General features: G+C 34.4%; 1 protein-coding gene across 2 annotated transcripts in view; it reads left to right on the top strand.

The window, feature by feature from the left end:
• LOC111640832 (acetylcholine receptor subunit alpha-like) overlaps positions 1–21,291 on the top strand; it is a 102,981-nt gene that overhangs the window by 30,823 nt on the left and 50,867 nt on the right. Inside the window, exon 2 of one of the 2 annotated variants that reach the window (XM_023386901.1) lies at positions 15,455–15,614. The exons of the other annotated variant lie outside the window; for it this stretch is intronic. The gene's annotated coding sequence lies outside the window, so the exon portion shown is untranslated. The remainder of the gene's footprint in view (positions 1–15,454; positions 15,615–21,291) is intronic. 2 annotated transcript variants of the gene reach the window in all.

Genomic DNA, 21,291 nt, shown 5'->3' on the forward strand with positions numbered 1-21,291 from the left:
TTTGTTTATCTTCATCTGCCGTAGGGGTTTTTAATACCATATTCGGAAACGGAGACGAGCAGACGAATGTACAAGATCCGGAATCGCTCTTTGTATACAAAGTAGGAAAGATAATTCATTTGTCAGACACCCCCTTTACGCAGTAACAGGAAGAAAGTGGGAGTATCCAACGGGCAAAAGGGGAATTTGCCTGAAGTCTCCATCAATAGGAGGCTCCAAACCAATCGTTTATAAGAAAATATTTCTCTCAAAATATTCATCCCATAGGAAAATGTCTGAAGTCAACACGGGGCCCTTAATTCTAATTTGCATGATGAAGCTATAACGCGCCAATTCACTTATGGTGAGGATAAAAGAGTGAAGGGTTAACTACTGTGTGTCTGGCATACGAAGCACCTGGTGTTTTCAGTTCATTCTTTATTGAAATTCGATTTATTTACTTATCGTACAAATTAATTTCTCCTATCGATTATAAAAAGTTAACAATAAGCTCTTCGTGTTTTTAATTATGACGTAGTTTTAAGATAGAAAAATATAAATAATCGGAATTTTTCAAACGAGGTAGAATCTTATTTAGGCAGAGGATGGAGAGGAGGAAATTACAGTTTTTTATCGATCGGTTGTCGAGGGCCGAGAGTTAAGTGTTGTTCGTCATCAACCGGTGGGTCGTTATCTCGAAAGTAAATGACGAGTGGGAATTTTTTTCTTCGTCGTTTATCAATTTTCCGGTTAAAACACGATGGAACGAGATATTATTTTAGTAAAATGCAAATTTGAAAAATGAATACGAAATGCAATTACCGAAACTCACTCCAGTCCGAATGGAGAAGTTAATGTAGAAAGTCATCCAGCTTTTATTATATTACGTCACCAGTCATTGAAATTTAACGTCGCTGAAATTGTTTTAATTTAAGGGAAGTAAAAAATAAAAAAATAACGCACGCACGCGCCGGAAGGGCATCCCCCTATTTTAGAATTTTCTATCGACGTTTCGATCCGGAAAGGATTCGAGTTGGCGGTTTAGGAGTGGTGGACGATTCTAATCGAAGAGGGAAGAGTACCGCGAGAATCGAGTGGTGTACGACCACAACTAGAACTTATCGATCGACGAAACTCGATCCGTCTATCTGTGTTAAGTATATGGGGACAAAAGAGAAGAGAACCGTGACCTTCCTCATCCTTACAATGCAATTGTTATGCCCTACGGCTTGCTCTTACGCCACCTTTATTACAAACAGAGATTAAATCGACCCACACCTTCCTACAATATAATACGTACAAATTCATTCGTATGGAACACTTTCGTTCGTTTATTTCGCTTATATTATCCGAACAATATATTATTTACGTAAATTAAGTGATTAGTAGATGAGATGGGGTAGAAGTAAAACGTTACGATGTTCACCACGTGATTATCATCCAGCGTAATGGCTTTTGTCATAGAGAAAGTCATCACCCCTTCGGCAGATCACCCCCACGGTATGGCGTTGACATATACAAATAAACCAAGAAAAGAAGAGGAATGCCTTCCGGGAGATCTTTTATGGGAAACTGGTTCCTGTTTAAGTGTTACTCACGTAATAAAAACCTGAGAAATTTCACGTGGCCAGCACGTTTGCGAGGCCCGAACCCACGACCGATGTTCGGTGGTTTCAGCCGTAATGCCACCGCGTGGCACACAGGAGGGCACAGAAAACGTTGTTAAAAGGCTTGCGGAACGAATTTCGTGTGTATCAAATTTGTTATTTGAATACGATTTCAAGCGATCGTTAGAAATCCCCGAATTCTAATTGCCACCGGCACTTCCAGCAAAGTCTATACTTTCATTTATTGTTTTCCTCTGTTTTCTAGCCTCTAGTCTCCAAAACACTTTGTTTCTATATAATAATAAAACGTCCTTCAATAATTTTAATTAACAATATAAGATATATATATATATATATATATATATTTACAATATTCGATNATATATATATACGCCTCAGGTGTTTTAATTAAAAAGCCATTTTAATTAAACATAGGCTTTGCCAGGAAACGGAGTTTTTAAGGGAAAAATTAATTTTACCTGTTTAAAACTTTCTTCAGACGAAATTCCTTTTTTTTTTTCTTTATTGCAATTCTAATTCATTTTAATAAATCATTTATGAATTTCATTATTTTTTAATATTCGGATATTATTCTTTACAAAGTATTGCTGATTATTAAAACGTTTCGGGTGTATTTTTCCTGAAAAAGGGGTTATTTTACACTTTAATAATTTACTGAAATTTGAGAATATTTTTGAAGAAAAGTAAAAAATATATATATATATTTACTTTATAACCAATATAAAAAGCTGGCAACATTGTTTATGGACTCTTTTATTTGTTATCACCCCTAATAATTGTTACCATTATCTTTAAGTCTTCAGATTGGTTTAGAAGAAATAGACTATAACTCCCGAACCAATGGTTCGATTTTCACGAAAATTTCTATAAACGTTTTCCCTTAATACCCAAACTTACCTGCAAAATTTCAGAAATTTTTAACAAAAGGCACGGGAGTTATTAAGCTTCAAATTACTTGGTTAGATGGACATAATCGCGCCCTCTATACACACTAACATTTAGCCATACAAAAACACCAAATTGGTTTTTTATGTCTGGGCATTTGAAGGTCTTCAGGATCCAAAAATTTTTAAATTTTGGGGGTGTCATTTTCGAATGATGGCCATACTTTCCCCGTGTTATATATATAACAGCCGCGAAAGTAGAAGTAATTCCAATTGGTAAAAGTCAGCAATAGTTTTTTTTTTGTTTTTATTCTTCGATTTGTGCGAAAAGTCTTTTTTAATGTTTGGGTATTTTTATTGGATCGTAAAATAAAAAATAATGGCAACTGATTTTCTTCTTCTACTTAACGTTTGGATCTTTCCAGTGTAGAACGTATACTAGAGTTGCCAGTGCTATCTTTTCCCAGTCCGTAAATAGGATGCTACTCGACAGTTTACACGAATCTTTCCAATATGGTCTCTGACAGGATACTTCGTTTCGGTTTTAATGGAATATTTGATTTATTTTTTATTGTTTTCGATGCACGCATTCTTCTCCGAGTTTCTGTACTTTAGGATTGGTTTTACAGACAGGACGACGAGAATAAAAACATTTTAGTTTACCATAAAATAGTGGAAAAACTAAGGAGAGAACGTTGTAAATAGAAAATTGACTGGGGCATTTTATTGTAGTGTAGCTTAATAGGGATAGAGCAAAAATCAAAATGGAACCCACGAGAAAAAAAAGGGTAATTTAGTGTACCAGCGAATTGTTTTCTGTTATATTTATTCACTGTACTTTCCCTAAAACTGATCCCTTGCCAAGATCTTCACATTTTTTAACTCAGAGATCTTGAAACACCCAGAAATGCTTAAAAACTTGGGTTATTTTCCTCTATTTATGTGTGTGTTGGGGGTAACAATTTTGTTCATTCAGTTTGAAGCTTAATAACTCCCGTGCCTTCTGTCGAAAATTTCTGAAATTTTGTAGGAAATTTTGTATATTTGGGGAATTTACTCTCTTAAATTTTCGTGTTTATATGTCAAGACAATCGGAAGATAGAAGAAAATCACTTGTCATATCTCGAGTGGGGTAGGACTTAATGAAGGTTTTATTCGTTATTAACATTTATAAAATCTTTTATAAAACTCATATCTACCTTCAAAATTAACATTTTTTCCATTTTAGAATAATTAACGACATAAAATTGTTTAAAATAAAAGCTTGTAACAGTTGGCACCATACGTAATTTTAACTTATTTTTTTTTTAGCCAGGAAAGTTATGCAGCACGTTTCAGGGGGATATTTTTTTTTAATAAATATGTCAGATATAAACAAAATTTCCAAGCTAAGGGATTTGTTTTTCGCGCATTTTTACGAGTTTTACGAGGTTAGGATCATGGAGATTCTTTCTTTAATTTCAACAAAAGACATAAATTTCATCCTCTGGATCCGTATTAACGATTAAAAGAAAACATCCTGGAAGCATTCTAATGTACTTTTGTTTCACCGCGTGTAAGAGATAAGCGAATTACAATATTTCTATTTTTAGTAAGCGTAATTTCCAGAAAATTTTTACATCGCTTATTTTTTCATTTAGTTCCCGTAAGATAACGAGTGTCATCCAGTCGGATACGTCTTATTTTTCTTCAATTTTCTCGTAAAGAAGGCCGTAGGGATCGTTTCTTCCAGTTTCAATCTCACCAATACTCTTTTAAAACGTCATCTTCCATCGAAAACAGTTCCTTTGTGACGTCGTTGGAACCGTTACAGGTTAAGAAACAAGGATTATTAATTGCCAAGCTACATTTACGTAAATTTATAACCCTGTTATCGTGTGACAAACGGTTCTGCCATTTCCACTCGAGGGACTTTGGAAAGAAAGCAAAGCGCGGGATCTTAGAAAATTTAAATTACAGTCTAAAATATAAGTGAAACGGACAATTCCTCGTGCTCAAAAATGACAATTCCTTCTGTTCCAACATCCTCCTAATAAAGCCTTGAAGTAGAAATCGATACAAGTACAGTAAACCCCTGTAACTCGGACTAACACGAGATGAAGGTTGTCCGAGTTAGTTGAGTGACTTTTTTCGATAACGTGGAAAATGAAATAGATACACTGTACAGTAATTTATTACAATAGTATCTATACAGAAGTAGTACAGTATACAGCTAATGAGTATAGACACTAATAAAGTGGATGAAAACGATATTTCTATACACTCCAGTCGTATATAATAAGCGTGGACGTTTGAGTTATCCTCTTTATTAAGTGTAACACTGACTTTTAGGCGAGTAAGAAATGTTTCCTGGAAAAAATCCCACTTAGGAGAGAGTAAATAAAGAAAATTTTGATAGAAATGAATCGATTAGTTATAGAAAAGCCTTCTTGAAGACAGTCGAAGATAGAAGAAATCCTCCGAAAAGACAAATGGAGCGTAACTTTAGTCGTTCTATCGAATAAAATCGAGATAAAGTTCTGCTCTAGGTGTTGCTGCCGTTAATGAAAATCGAAGCGATAATAAAAATACATAATATTAAAACTTTCTCGTTTATTAAAATTCACGTCGGAGTTTGGCAATAAAATCGCCAATTTATGCCACACCAGAAAAATATCCGGTGTAAGAAACTGAGATATAAAACGGTTATTTTCTTCTTCAAACGTGAATTGGTGTTTATTAAACATTCATGTACGGCACGAAGACACTGAATCTTCTATTAATTAAAACAACACGTGGCCTCTTAATCCACGGAAATGTTTATTTTTATTATTTTTACAACACCTATTCTCTGTCTCTTTTCAGCTCGAAGAAGCCAGAGTTTTGTATGTAAAAATAATAAAAATGTAGATCCTTCAGGACTTAAAGAAAAGTCAACTGGAATTAATGGAAAATTAGGTGTCCTGGTATCCTAAATGATTATTTTCCTGTTACTAAGCTTTCGCGCAAAATACACTACTTCCATTGTATTCTGTTTCACCTTTGTTCTTTGACCGCACTTCCGTAATAAAACGTTAGAAACGGCTTCCATACTTGTCTCTTCACTCTTAAATCGGTTCGAGTATAAAAATCATCGCCCTCAAACACAGGAATTTCGGAAATTTCTCGTTTCCCTTCGACTCGACGATAAAAAAAAAATATACGGTTATTGTTTGTATCTAGCCGATGAAATGGCTAACGTATCTTCACATTACGTGGAAGACGACGTAAAAGACAGTAGATTTTTATAACCCGTGTTGGCATCCAAACTGTTTTTACTACAAAACCGAGTAGACGAACGATTGCCCAAACTGCCGTAAATATTTTATAAAGGAAGAAGAAACAATAGCTGAATGGCTGCGAAACAGATGCAAAGCGAATCTTGTACAGTACTTTACTATATTGTTATCAAGGTTTTCTCTTTTGTGACGTACAACTTGCATCACTATAAATGGCGGCGTGATTCTTGTGTTCGTACCCATCTCTTCTGATTAAAGTAATACTAAAATTTATTATCGTTATCGTAACTGAAAGACGTAATCTCTGACTTTCCATGAAGGAGAATATACTATTTTCTTGGATGTCAACCATCTATAATGATGAAAATACAACAACGAGTTGCTTAACTTTTCCGGCAATAAATGTTAAAATTATTTGTTACGAGATTTTATTTAATAAGCTTTTAATATTGTTAATTATTGTAAAGTAACAAAATGTTTAATTTTGAGGGTAATGATGAGTTTTATAAATAAATGGTAACGAGTAAACTCTTCGTTAAGTCCGATTCCATTGGAGATACGACACACGACCTTACTGTATTTCCCCTTGGTTTTTAACCATTAAATTTTAATAGAATCAATGGCCCTAATATATAAACCATCCTGTGAAATTTCAGAAAATTTCGACAAAATTCACAGGAGTTACGCCTGAAAATGGAGAAAAAACCGAGTCTTCAACACGTCCAAGTGTTTTTGCATTTCTCGACATGTGAAGGTCTCCCAGTCCAAAAAGTGTAAATATCTTAGGGATAATTTTTTGATCGATCGCCATGTTTTTCTTATGTTATATATAACAGCCGGGAATATAAAAGGTGTTATACAAACCGCACAAACAATGTCCATTTTTATGTACAGTATTAGCAAAAAATAAACCTCGCCTATATCGTTAATTATGTCTTTATCGCTTCGTTGACACGAAAGAAAACAAATGAGGAATCTTAAGTATCGAAACTTAACCACGACCAACTAATTTAGTTGTATAATTTCTTGGAGATAATCGAGAAACCGCGCTCAAACTGATTGGCATCGAAAATTTATAGACTTTAATTACCAAACATAAATTTTCCATGAAGATCTCTTAGCTTTGCCATTCGATTACTACCAAGGAATTTCACCGTATTTCGTGCCACTCATCCACCATGAATGCCACCGTCACCCTTCATATAATAACTTGTATTTAAGAAATCTCTGAAGTATTTCCTTTGAATAATCCCCTATTGTTGATTCTGAATGAGGATGGACATCATCTAATCCAATAGGTTCACCCGCATCACTAGCGTTGAGTTACACCTTCGTATTTTAAACCTCTAAATCTGGATTTTCTTCAGAAATCTTAGTGTTTTCTGTTAATTTTAAGAAATCTTCTCACATTCATCTTCCCTTTTTTAAACTTCTCTTCAGGAGGAACTCGCCCCTTCTCTCAATTTCCCCTCGAGAAGTATGGTAAATTCTATCAGAACGGTCGGTTGACATTTAGTGTTGAAGGAGCTGAAGCATCTGTTGAAGGGGGGTAGGTAGATACAGAACGGTTGGCAACACTGCAATCGTCGCCGTCACTCTTCCTCCACGACAATTGTAGTTTCTTCTTTGACAGGAACGGTAATAAAACTGTCATGTCAGACTGGATGGTGTGGAAACACGGCGGTATCCAAACCCCGACGACAAATCGAAAAAATACCTTTGTAGTGACGGGACGTATATATTGATCTGTTTATTATTCTAATTCGTGTTTTCTCGAGCGTTACCCTCTCGAAAATTCCAGTTTATAATATGACGCTGTCGTTACAAACGGGGATTATACACATAAAAAAAAGTAAGGTCGTCACGCGATTCGATTTAAAGTCTATCTCGTGACCGGGCGAAAGATGCCCCTCTGTAGTTTAAACGTATTCTCACCCCCCGAAATTAAAATGGAGGAATAACAATTATTATTTCCAGAAGAATCAATAAAGTATGTCGTCGAACAATACAGATTAACAGGGCAATCTGTTCTGTTTCCACTGCATTGTCCGAAAATAACTCCGCTACTTACCTTAAAATATCGACTCCGCTTACCTCTCTAATCTTATTGTTTCGTTTACTAAGACCGTCGTTTGTCTGTCCGGCTACAAAATCGGGAATTAAATTGTAAATTTTTCTATATGTACGGTACGGTTGTTTACGTGTATGCGGGGAAAGTTTTTGTTCGTCGAATTTGAAGCTCAATAACTCGCGTGCTCATTGTCAAAAATTTGTGAAATTTTGCACGAAGGTTCGAATATTGAAGGGAAATGTTTGTAGAAATTTTCGGGAAAATCGGATTATTAGTTCGAAAGATATGACCCCACTCATTTAACATCTTACGAACCAATTTGGACTAAAAGTAATGGTAGCAATTGTTAGTTAGTGATGAAAACAAATAATGTCGAGAAATTCCAGCAAAAGTGTTGTCAGTTGTTTTATTCTTTTTCTTCCGATTAGACGATTAATAGTCGTTTTCTGTTATGAATATTAAGGAGTCTTTTTCGGATTCGTCATTCCTTCAATCCACGTTTACTTCTTATCCGTAAAGGAGTTGGAGAAAATCCTAGTGTTTTAAATATCGGAATATCCCAAAATATAGATCTACAGGTCCCGTTAACAAACGGGCTTGTTAGAAGAGTTTATAGATTTATTGTTTCTGTCCTGGGGGAGCGTCAAAAAGGATCGTTACTAGTAGTGTAGAATAAATAGAGTCACTTAGAAGAGTATAGTGACTAGTTTAACAAATATCGACGTCTTTTCAGTGTATTTTTGGTGTAATTTTCAAATTGCATACCTGTAAATTCACACTGTAGTTCGTCCGAACGTCTGTCCGTCCTTTATCTCGAGAAAGTATTCGTATTCTGCGTGTATTTATTGTTTAAAGTATTTGGAGACGTTATCGAGCCCGATCCGGTGTAGAAAAGGGGGTGGATTGAGGAACGAACTGAGGCTCGCACCCACGAGATTTTACTCTAATATACAAACTATAGAATGCGTTGGTAGTTAATTCTCGAGGGTCCTTTTAAAATCGAACCGGGAGCATTTAATCGCTAGAAAAGTTTGCGAAAGTTGCGCGAGGTCGACGTAGGACGATTTAAGGACCGACTGCCGTCCGTAAATCAAACTACAAACAACACCCGAAAGTGTTACTGGAGGGATAAATCCCTGGGATGCGAGAAGAATCGCTCCTTTATTCTTTCACGCTTTCTTTCGCGGCCGGATACACTCGCGATTTATTATCTGGTCAGGTATACACTTCTAGAACGATTTATCTCTAACGTGGATCGTTCGATCTACGAGAAAAGAAAATTTGCCGTCGTTACGTACAGATTTATGATGTGTTACGTCTCCCAAAGGAAGAAGACCTATTAATTAAATCTTGGAAAGTTTAGTAAATCTTTGGTTGGATCTTTCCTAGAAGAATCGAAGTAGCAATGCTTACTGGAAGAGGATAGAGTTATCTAATGATGTCTCCGATTGTAGTATGCCACTAAAAAGGGTCGTTTTGTCTAAATTTTAGCTTTGTTGTTGTGAGAGTAGCTCGTTTGAGACGAGAAACGATTGAAAAAGTCTTGTTTACAAGGCAGAGAGCCGGAGAAAACGGGTGACGAAACGCTCCAATCCTCCGTCGTAACGGAGAAAACGACGTTACGCGAAGGGGAAGAGGGAGGTAACGGAATTCGTTCTCATCCTTAAACTTGATAAAGCGTAACATACACGAATTCCTCGTTGTAATTATCTTGTCATTCACGATCTCTTTACACATAACACAGGTGACAAAGTAACGCCTAGAGATGTCAACGTCAGGAACTCCAGCGTAACTAAAATTCTTAAAGACACGTGAATATACTAAGAAATATAGGACTGGATACTCGAAGGAGTAAGCCATTTTAGTAGATTAACACAATAAAATGACATTGTCTTGCGGTTTACCAACCTATAAATAGTTAATTTACGAATTAGCTTTAACCAATATACTTTCCTCCCCCCATAATTTAAGAGGAGCCAATTTTATAACGCGATCGACGATCTTAAAATCGGGATTAAGTATTATTTTACGAGGTGGCGAGTACAAGGTTTAACGATCCTCTGGGGAGGGACCATTCGTTTAGCGGAAATTATCACGCGGAGGACCGGCGACATTGAAAGATTTCGCACCCAAACTGTCTTAATCTGGATTTAGCGCCGCTCTTTTCGTGACCGGGACGTAATTACGAACCATTGTCGGGCGACATCCGAAGGGGGGAGAGGAGACTCCGAGGCTCCCGTTTTCTAGTCGACGGTAATTAAGATAATCGATAAAATCCGGGCGCGGAAACTCGTAACTTTCGATCGAATCTGTTCGCGTTAAAGCGGATTTTCCTGGATGAACGAGGATTATTCCGCTCCTCCCTCTTATCTACCTAATGCAATTATCTGTGTAGGAAGAATCAATGGTTTATCGTTAACCTTTTAAACGCTTACAGAAGTTCCTTGCTACAAATAATCAGGATGATTCAGGATAAAGTCTGCTTCAAACATATAGGAGACCGAGAGGTTCGAAGGAAAGCGTGAACTTTCGCTTCAAAAGGTTGAAAGGAAAAGTTCGAACTTATCCAGTGATAATGTCTATTTTCGTATAGAGTAACGTTTCAACTATTAGTAGTTTTCAGTAGTTTTAGTGGTTTTTTGAGTGAGATGTTTATAGTTAACCGCGACAGAGTTTAGGAGTTCAAAATAAACGAAGTTATAATGTTTCATGTAGATAGGAATTGAGAAATACTTTCTTGAGAGCTCACTTTGACACTACAAAAACTTGATAGTTTTTAGAAAAATCGAAAGAAAACAGAGACTAGATTTACAAAAAATTCATAGTACGACCTCCCTCAAGATACCACACAAGTCCTTTCTCTATCTCCTCACCCCTTTACCTTTAACCACCAAAATTTCATAGTATCAATGCCCATAATACCCAAACCTCCCTGCAAAATTTCAGAAAGTTTTGACAAAAGGCACGGGAGTTATTAAGCTTTAAAATGGGTGAACAAAATCGTTTCTATCCATACACATCCATACGCAAACATCCATGCATACAGGAAAAAGACCCAAATTGTTTTACATTTCTCGATGTTTGAAGGTTCCCTGAGTCGAAAAGCGTAAAAAATCTTACCACGGTTATAATCAAACTTCTATTCAGTTGGCCACATCTTCACGCTTTGCAACACCAAAACAACGTCTTTACTCTAATTCCAATCTGCTCTGCTCTTTACTTAAATCTAAGCATAAATATAAAGAAAAATTTGACTTTCTCGTTAATGAAAATTCACTTTGTTTGTTTAACTTTCGCTCCTCTCTGCGTAAATTTTGATTCGATTTGCAGAAAATCCAATCTCTTGAATGGAGTTGACTTCCCAATTTCTTGAGGAACTTCTACGTGGTTTTTTTAAAAATTTTACAAAGAAACTTCATGAATTGCCAAAATACTGAAGATTTCACAATTTAATTTAATTCTAAATCAATTCCTGTCAATAATTTCGGCGAAAATTTCTCGTATTCTGAAGTTCAATTGCTCGAGTTCTTCGTTGCAAATTCTTACTTTGAGATTAATTAAAGTTTTTCTGAATGAAATTACTAAATTTGATCATCTTCGACATTCGAATCCATAAATTACCACAAATGAACGAATGGTTCCTTATATTTTTGACTGATATCGGAGTTTTAACACGCGCCGTTCCGTTTCTCCAAGTAAGCTACCCGCTTATTGCATTTATATGTAAAAGCCAAACGAGGAAGGATGAGAGGAAAATCTTACATTTTAAAATGTTATCTTGGGTTTGCTGGTGTGTAATAATAATGTAAAATCGATACAACGTGCCACGTGATACCAGTTAAGGTAGATTGAGTCGTGGTTTTCTTCAGCTGTGTTTCCGTTGTAGGCGATTGTACCGTTATTAATATTGTTAGAGAAGAGAAAACAGAAAAGATTAGTGATAATTCGTGTGACGTTAGGTGGTGGCAAAAGCGAAAATCGAAAAACTAAAAGAGGTCGAAGCTACTGCATAAAGAAGAAAATTACGCAAACGAGAAATAACGAGGAGATTCCAAGATATAAAAAAAAAAGGAAGCGATTAGCATATAGGTAATTCAGAAATTATGATAACGGGAATATCATTTGTAAATTAGAATTTACAATTACCGTAATAGCTTTGTTTTATCTTTCTGTCATGATTCGTTCTTTTAAAATTTCGTTTTTCTTTTTACTAGATTTTTTTTTTGTTTTTCGCAATTTTTTTCTGCAGATTTATCTTTCCTTTTCCCACAGATTTTTATGCGTTTCGCTCCCGTTTCTACAGATTTTATGGGTTCGCTCCCCTTTTCTACGGAGTTTTCTGATTTTGCTCCTCTTGTACAGATTTTTCTGATTTTTTGTATTGCTTCTATAGATTTCCCCTGGTTTCTCCACCTTTCATGATTTTAGCCCACCCCTTTCTACGGATTTTTCTGGGCTTCGCTCCTCTTTTCTACGAATTTTTTCGCCCCTCTTCTACAGATTTTTCTGATTTTTTGTCTCATTTACAGATTTCTCGGGGTTTCTCCCCTTTTCTACAGATTTATCCAGAGTCTATAGAAAAGGGTATCTTACCCTTTTCTATAGATTTATCCAGGTATCTCCCCCTTTTCTATAGATTTATCCATGTATCTCTCCCTTTTCTATAGATTTATCCAGGTATCTCTCCCTTTTCTATAGATTTATCCAGGTATCTCTCCCTTTTCTATAGATTTATCCAGGTATCTCTCCCTTTTCTATAGATTTATCCAGGTATCTCTCCCTTTTCTATAGATTTATCCAGGTATCTTTCTCTTTTCTACAGATTTTCATGGTTTTTCGTTCTTTTTTCTAAACGATTCGAAAATTAGTTTGTTTTTTTTTATTTTATTTTTCTTTAAGTATAAGAACTAAGTAATTCAAGGATTCGAATAAATTTTTCTCTTAAAAAGCAAAGTAGGAGCGTAACAAAAGCCTTTCTTTAGAATACGGAATATTAGAATGAATTGATAATCTAATATTATTGTTAATTATCTACTTGGACATTATTTATTAATAGGACTTAATACTGGTGTTTAAAGATTGACACAGCAATGAGAGTTAGTTGAGGAAAGAGCAAAATTTCTTTATTATATCACCTGTAGTAATAGTTTCTGAATTGATAATCTTCTTAATGAATTATTTAAAATTAAACAGGACTTCAGAATTTTAATGTTGTTTTGTATACTTAGTCAGACTGTTGGTTCTTATCTGGGACGGTGGTTAGCTTCTAAATGGGTGACCTACTGTACAGGGAGACTTCTTCAATCTATTCAATTAAAATTAGAAACATGGTGTACCTTTTAAATATTTGCTAATGAAAGACAATTAATGTATAGTTATTAACTATGGAAGATGACAGATTACACATCTATCTATACATTTATCTATGTTAATTCTGTAAAATTCCAGAATAAATATTAATTGATTGATTAATGATAGAAAAATAAGAAAAAGTTCATTAAATAAACTTTAAAACTGTTTCAAGCTGAACAAAATTAAGGTTGATGCGAACTTCTAAAGATGTGGATGATGACGACTTCCAAAGATGCGGAGGATGAGGAGTTTCAAGTATATGGATGATGCTGATTTCCGAGGATACGGATGACGCGGACTTTCAAAGATGCGGATGATGCGAATTTAAATAATATTCGCGAGATTATATTGGCTTTAATGCTGGAGAAGACGTGTAAAATATGAATTTTTGTTTCTAAATTGAGAAAAATAGATACCTCATTTATTTAATTAATTCATTTGACGTGCTAATATCACTAAAGGAGTGAGAATCATTGGTATGCATTCGTTCAAGTACTATAATTAATTCTGTCTGCCAATATAATCAAATTAATTCAAACTAATGTAAAAGTTTTCTTTGATTTAAAGCGACTTCGTGAAAGAAATAAAACCGGGAATGAAGACATAAATTATCATTTATTTCTAATTTATTATAAACATTGTTAATTTACATCCTTTTCTTTATTATTGAAACTTTAAACAGCAATCCACTGTCTGTCTGCTTACGAGATATACAGTCTAAGTTCTGTAAAATTCTAGAAAACTTTCTACAGAATATGAAAATTGTACTTTAACTATGCCTAAAGTAAGGTGTAAGCCGATTCAAAAATTGCCGAATTATTTGCTTTGGACTTAATTCCTTGAGAATCTACATACGAAAATGCCTTAACGCAATCTTCGTACCCCTCTCAATCGTTTAAGATCGACTTTTTATCCCTTCTTATTTTCAAATTTTCTTCGCTCCTCAATGTACTTTTACTATTCACGAAAACCTAAAAAAAACTTGTTGTAACGAAATAAACTAGAATTTCAAACACGATAACTGATTCAACAGAAATGTACACTTCAAGTGATTAACTAACGGATTAAACTTGACGAAAATGTTCAGTGAAAAGAATCTGATACATGCCAAATAATTGTTTTTTTTTCGTCACTATTAACGAAGCCAACAGCAATATTCATTCGGCTTTCCACTTGACAGATTTCATAAAAACAAAGTAAATTATCGCGTGAATTATTAAAAAAAGAAAAAATCAAATATAAAAATATAACTCTTAACATTCTAAATGTTTCTTATAGATATAAACAACGAAGTACCGTCTACGAAATATGAATCATAACTTGTAACACTGTGTAAAATTAACACGTAAAAATTTTAAAACCGATCGATAATCAAACGGTTTACAATTAACTATATAAAAAATTTAAATATGAAACGAAATTTAACAAATGAGAATACAAAAAAAAAACTTAAACTGTTACGTTAAATATGATTCTAAATGTATATTTATAGCTAACGAAATTTGGCTGACGAAAAAAAAAAAGTAAGTAAATTAAGCTTACAACGATTTTAAACTTATTTAAATTGTAATCCGTTTGATTGTCTGTCCGTATAGAAGCCTTTTCATAATATTATACTCATAGTTTTTAAGGTGATTTACCTAACCCAACCCAACCTAACCTAACCTAGCCCAACCTAACTCAACCCAACCTAACCTAACTTAACCCGACCTAACCTAACCTAACCTAACTTAACCCAACCCAACCCAAAACAACACAACGCAACCCAACCTAACCCAACCTAACTTAACCCAACCCAACCTAACCTAACCCAACCCAACCTAACCTAACCCAACCCAACCTAACCTAACCCAACCTAACCTAACCTAACCCAACCTAACCTAACCTAACCTAACTGATTACAGGTTTAGAAGATATCAAATTCGTGGACGGTACTTCTTCGTCCAATTTAACCAAAAGTAAGTTCAATCTGTATAATTTACTTTTTAAGCTATAAAATTAAGTTTTATTGCTGGCATTCGACTCCACTCGATAGCATTTAGTGGTTGGTGACGTTTTGCCACTCCGCACAAATTTGTATTACAGAAATTCACGTGGACCCGCGAAATTCGAGATGGGAAAGTTTGAACGGGAGAGAAAAAAATAATTCGGGTTCCTCTCGTGCCCGTCCTTTAGAGGGAGCCGAGGGCCCTCCCGGGATAGGAATTCGTGCGCGTTATTTAAAAGGTATTGGTATTTTTTGCAATTGCGACATGTAATTAATGTGGCAATCCTTTAATTCAGGGCTCGGATGGGTGCGACCCGATGACCTTCGACCTCTGAGCGACGGCCACGGGTGGAGGAAGAAAGAGGGGCGATCCCGTCTCTCAAAGACAATTGTCATGCTGCCTGTCCGAAATAAGACGGTCCGGGTCTTAGTCCGAGTTGCAAGTAAAGCTGTAAAGTAAATAATAATTATATTTACTATAATAATCATAATATATTAATAATAGACTAATAATAAAATTAAATTAAATAATAAAATACTATAAATACTAATACTAACGCTCTAATATATTATTATTATTAATNATTTTTATACTAAAATAAATAATTAAAACTAAATTAATTTAATAAACATTTTTTAAAAAGATAAATATATATTTAATTTTATTTTTTTAATAAAAAAACAAAAAAATCGGAGGTCGTATCCTCTCCCCTCTTCGGACCCGCCGTCTAAATCCTACCTAGTCGAAACCCTATCCCCTTTCCCCCTATGAGAAACCGTCTTTATCGCGCGTGCCACTTTAGAAACCTCCACAAACTCCTCCCCCGCTAGAAATAATACACCCGATCTTCCTCCCTCGATCAGAGAATCTTCAATGGATCCCATCAAATTCCCTTACTCTACGTATCATACGATACGTGTACTTTATTTTTGTGTGGAGTCATGGCAGAACAACACAGAAAGTAAGACATAGGGATGAAAATAAATATGTCAGGTGTATAAGTTACCCATATTTATTACATTTTATAGCATCCTTCTTCAGATATTTCCATTTTTCTAGGCAATGAGAAACACCCTTTTCGAATAACTCAACTTTGCATAAAAATGGGTACGTAGATAGAAACCTGGAGACTCACTTTAAATAAAAATATATCTATTCGATACGTAGAAAAATGGATTTTATATATATATATACTACGATTGTATAATGAATGGAATGTTTAATGACAAGAAAGGGGGGGACGAGATACAATCGATTGTTTCTCGATGAAGAATCATCTACGAGAAATAATACATCACGAGTATTTAATTTATACACCTATCAATTTATTGTAGAAAACGTAGAGACGTCAAAGAAGAGAAACTTAATATCCCTTTTAAATTTACAATTACCTCGAACGTAACGAATGTTTCCTGTTGTAACTTACAGGGGCATAATTAGTTACGATTTCGGGCAGTAACATATAATTGGAAGAGGAGAAACTCTCTTTTTATCTTCTCTCTAGCTGAAGGACTCTTGGGATGGTGAGATTAGAAGAGGAAATTTTCTTAACTTACAAAAGAAAATTATGGTAGAATTTTTTTTATTTTGCAACTTTCCACTCGATAAACTAAATTTCCACATTTTAAACGAGTATAACATTTTTTTATTTGTTTGTTTCTCATGAAATGTGAATTTTCCATTAATCCCTTCAATAAATTTCTTTATGCAAATGCTAATTCCTTCTTAAATGGGTGATAATTGGATAAATTCTTTCTTTAGAATTTAATTAAAATTATCTTCCTGTTAATGAATTAAGTCGGATTTATCTTCCATTACTCGAAGGATGAGTGATAAGTAAGAACTGAAAAGAAAATCTTGAAAATAAGTCGATTTTTAAAATGGTTTCTTCTTTGAAAATCAGCTAAAAGGGTATTCTTTTGATGAAAATTTGTGATCAAACGTCTTATATATTTACTAAGAAAATTCTCTCTGAAATGAAGACAAAATGGAAGACGGATTTCGTTGAAATTCACTTGAAATCTTAACAAAGAAGAAAGAATCAAAGCTCTTTAAAATTCACTGGCATCCTTCAACTAGGATACAAGAAATTTAAATACATTCATTCTGCCTCAATTTCTAAACTTTACGTTTCGAATACGTAAAGTCAGTGTATAGAAACACTAGTTTGGCATATAATAAATGCTGCTACAATCGAGATAACTTATTAATTAAATTGTCAATTGTAATTTTCTTATTCTAATGTGGGACGTCTTACAATAACGATGATTGTTACTCGTACATACTTTGAATTCATTCGAAATTTCCCCATTTTTTTCAAGCGCTTGTTAATTACATTTATGGTTCGCTAATGTTTTGATGTTAACCTTTGACTCTCGATAAGTTTATTGACAGATTTCAATAAGGTTAGCAATAAAAATTTAATTGTCGTTTGAAGAATTTTCAGAAAGTTTTAATGTTCGAGAGAGACTTTTTGTCGATCGATGCTGAGCGATAACTAGACATAAAGGAGCTCGTTTTAATTATTCAGCCACGCTATAAAGCCAGGTAATTAATTTAAACTTTCATCTTATATCTAGTTCCTAGTAGAGGTAGTCCTACGGATATGTTTATACTTGACACGTCTTTATTAACATGTATTATTTATAACGATGCCCTTCAAATTCGAAAAACTCGAGTGCTGTTACTACGACATTACTCTTTATATTCCTATATATTGACGTGCTGTTGAAGGATGTTTGAAGGGTCTTTCCAATTTTTTAGGTACTCTACACTTCAATAAAATGATAGCTCTAGAGATAAGAGATATATTTATCTGTAGATGTTACTCATTCAAAAATATTTATTCGTAAAAAAAATCTGAATCCAACGATGTTTGAAGAACGAGTAGAACATCTTTGGAACGATAGAATCTTCTGTGTTGTTAGAATTGACGCTTTTTGTAAGTTTTTATGCATTAAAATTGTTAAAAACTACGAAAATTTAAGCGAATGATTCCTTCTTATGGTTAAAAATGAATAGGCAAAGAAATATCAAAATTTATTGCTATGTTAGCATACAAGCTTTATTTTTAAACATTGTCCAAATCCCAATCTTTCGAACCCTCAAAACTGAATCCTCGAAGCCTTCAAATCACAATCCTTCAAACCTTCAAATCACAATCCTCCAAACCTCCAAATTTCAATCCTCCAAACCTTCAAAACTCAATCTTCCAAACCTTCAAATCACAATCCTCCAAACCTCCAAATTTCAATCCTGCAAACCTTCAAAACTCAATCTTCCAAACCTTTAAATCCCAATCCTCAAAACCTCCGAATCCCAATCCTCAAAATCTCCAAATCCCGATCGTTCAAACCTTCAAAAGTCAATCCTCGAAGTCTTCAAATCACAATCCTCCAAACCTCCAAATCCCAATCCTCCAAACCTTCAAAACTCGATTCTCGAAGCCTCCAAATCTCGATCTTTCAAACCGCCAAAACTCGATCCTCCAAACCCCAACAAAACCTATAATTAGAATTAATAATCGCTTCCACTAATTAAGCCGAAGAAGATTTTAGGAACAACCCAATTTTAATATCGTTCCTCTTAATTTAGGATCCAAACTATTCATAAAATTTGATCCAAGTCGAAAATATTTCGAATACTTTCTAGTTAATTATGAAAATGATCGCCGGAGCTTGACGGACTTTCATCCATTAAATCAATTGTTCAAATCGTACTTGGAAATTTACTGCATTTTTAGATCATTAATTAATTATCTTTAATTCATTTAAATCCGGAAAATGTCAAGATCACGTTTGACCCTAAAGTGACCTTTAAACTTCTTCACAAGTACAGTACAATACAATGGAAAAATAATAAAAATAAAAAGGTTATGGAATGGTACATGTACATTTGTATTTTATTAATATTTTATTATGTCGATGGCAAATAAATTGAATTATTTATAAACATTTTATAGTAGAATTTTCGAATTAAAGTATTTTTAGTTTGTTACAGACAAGCCATCATTTTTTACTGTGAACTTTACGTCGAATCTGGTTGTGACGTTTGGGTAATTCATCACAGTTTTACGGTGTATTTCGAGATAGTTCGCGGTAGAAAATTGCAAACTTTACTATAATTAACTATAGTAAATCTCAAAGTCATTTTATACCGTCCTGTCGATCTGTCGGTCAAATTCTTACCAAAAATCTATACTTTGTTCACGTTCTATTCAGTAATTTCACCTGTTCATTAACACTATCCTTTAGCATGTCCTTCATTAAGACTTAAGTAATGAGTAAAGCAGTGAGAAGGAGAGAGAGGGAGAGGGAGAGAGAGAGAGGGGGAGAGGGAGAGAGAGGGAGAGGGAGAGAGAGGGAGAGGGAGAGGGAGAGGGAGAGAGAGGAAGAGAGAGAGGAAGAGAGAGGAAGAGAGAGGGAGGGAGGGAGAGGAAGAGAGAGAGAGGGAGGGAGAGAGAGAGAGGAGAGGGAGAGGGAGAGGGAGAGAGGGGAGAGAGAGACTGATAGACAGAGGAAGAGAGAGACAGAGGGAGAGACAGAGGGAGAGACAGACAGACAGAGACAGAGAGAGAGACAAAGACAGAGAGAGAGAGAGACAGAGACAGAGAGCCCCCTTCCTAACGTCACTTCCGCTTACATATGTAAGCGGAAGTGACGTCGTAAGCTATTCTCATTCCCATGTCAGTATAAGGGAGAATCCCCTTTACTATACAGTCAATTGTTAGCTAATTTCAATATTATTACTTTGTAAATTAGAATTAATTTCAATTTTACGATATTACGAGAAATCTGACGTATAATATATTAATTTTATGCTTTAAATATTATGTAATAATGTTGTTAAGTAATATTAAAATTCGGTTTTCGATTATTTAACGTTTATTAAAATAATAAAATAGAAAATGAAGAGTCGTGTCAATTCTCAAGAACAATTTTTAAATCCTAAATTTATTGTAAACGTGAAATATAGGGTCTGTGAATGGAGTAAAAAGTTCTTTTTTTCAAGAATTAATGTGTTTAATTCGTTAAATATTCCCTTTTTGTAGTAAAGTAGAACAAGGTAAGGGCGTGAAGGGGATAATTAACATCATAATACCTCGTAAAATAGTTTAAAAATAGCAGAAAAGTGAGTTTCCTAATGACTTACCTAACTTATTTTAAAAATGAGAAAGTTATAAAGAGTATTATCCAACAAAATTTCCTTTAAAGTTGAAATTATTAAGTGTTTCCGTCTTCTCAGACTTACGAACAAAGGAACATTTCAAAGAGGATTCTCCAATTGTGCTTTGTTCCTATTGAACATGATTAAATTTAAATCCTAAACTGAACATTTCGATTAAAAAAAAAAAAAGTAAAAGATACTCTTCCCCTATTTATTAATGTATACATATACGTAATACTCATAGTTTAACCACATACCTTCTTAGTTTATGATCTCCATAAACAGTAAGGTTACTTCTATTGATTTCTTTTATATAGTTATAAATAACCAGTCTTTTTATAAAGTAACTGAGTAGATGAAACCACAGAACCCTAGTCGTGGGTTCGTACCTCTCAAATGAGCTGGCCACGCGGATTTTTTCGGGTTTCTTCACGTTACTAACACCTAAATAGACTCCAGTTACCAATAGAAAGGCATTCCGTGAGCATCCCCCTTTCATTTGTTAATTGCGGCATACAAACATACCAATTATATAAAGTAAATTTAAATTAATTTTCTTAATGGATAGAGGTAAAGTTCGGCATGTTACGCTTTGCAATACGTGTGTTTCTTCATTATCGATCGTCAATAAATCGACATAGACTTTATATTTTCAACTCAAATAATTTTTAATACATTAAACATACTGTTAATTTATCTAATTTAAAATACGTAAATGCTCTCCACCTCAAATTACTAATGTCTTGTCCCTGTAAATCATACTTTTCCTGATAACATCATTAATTTTCGAATTAAATTCTTGTATTTTCATTCTAGGCCGGAAGTTCGTATATAGTGAATCGGGTTCTTCTTCCCCTAATCTTTCTATATCTTTCTCGAATTTTATCTACATAACACCATTCTTGAAATTCGGAAAGGACAGACGGATGGGAATTTATAGGTCTACGAGTCTTTTCAAATTGCAGC

Source organism: Centruroides sculpturatus, unplaced genomic scaffold (genome assembly GCF_000671375.1).
Source record: "Centruroides sculpturatus isolate CEXI.00-Female unplaced genomic scaffold, Cexi_2.0 scaffold1491, whole genome shotgun sequence".
NCBI classification, from domain to species: Eukaryota; Metazoa; Arthropoda; class Arachnida; order Scorpiones; family Buthidae; genus Centruroides; species Centruroides sculpturatus.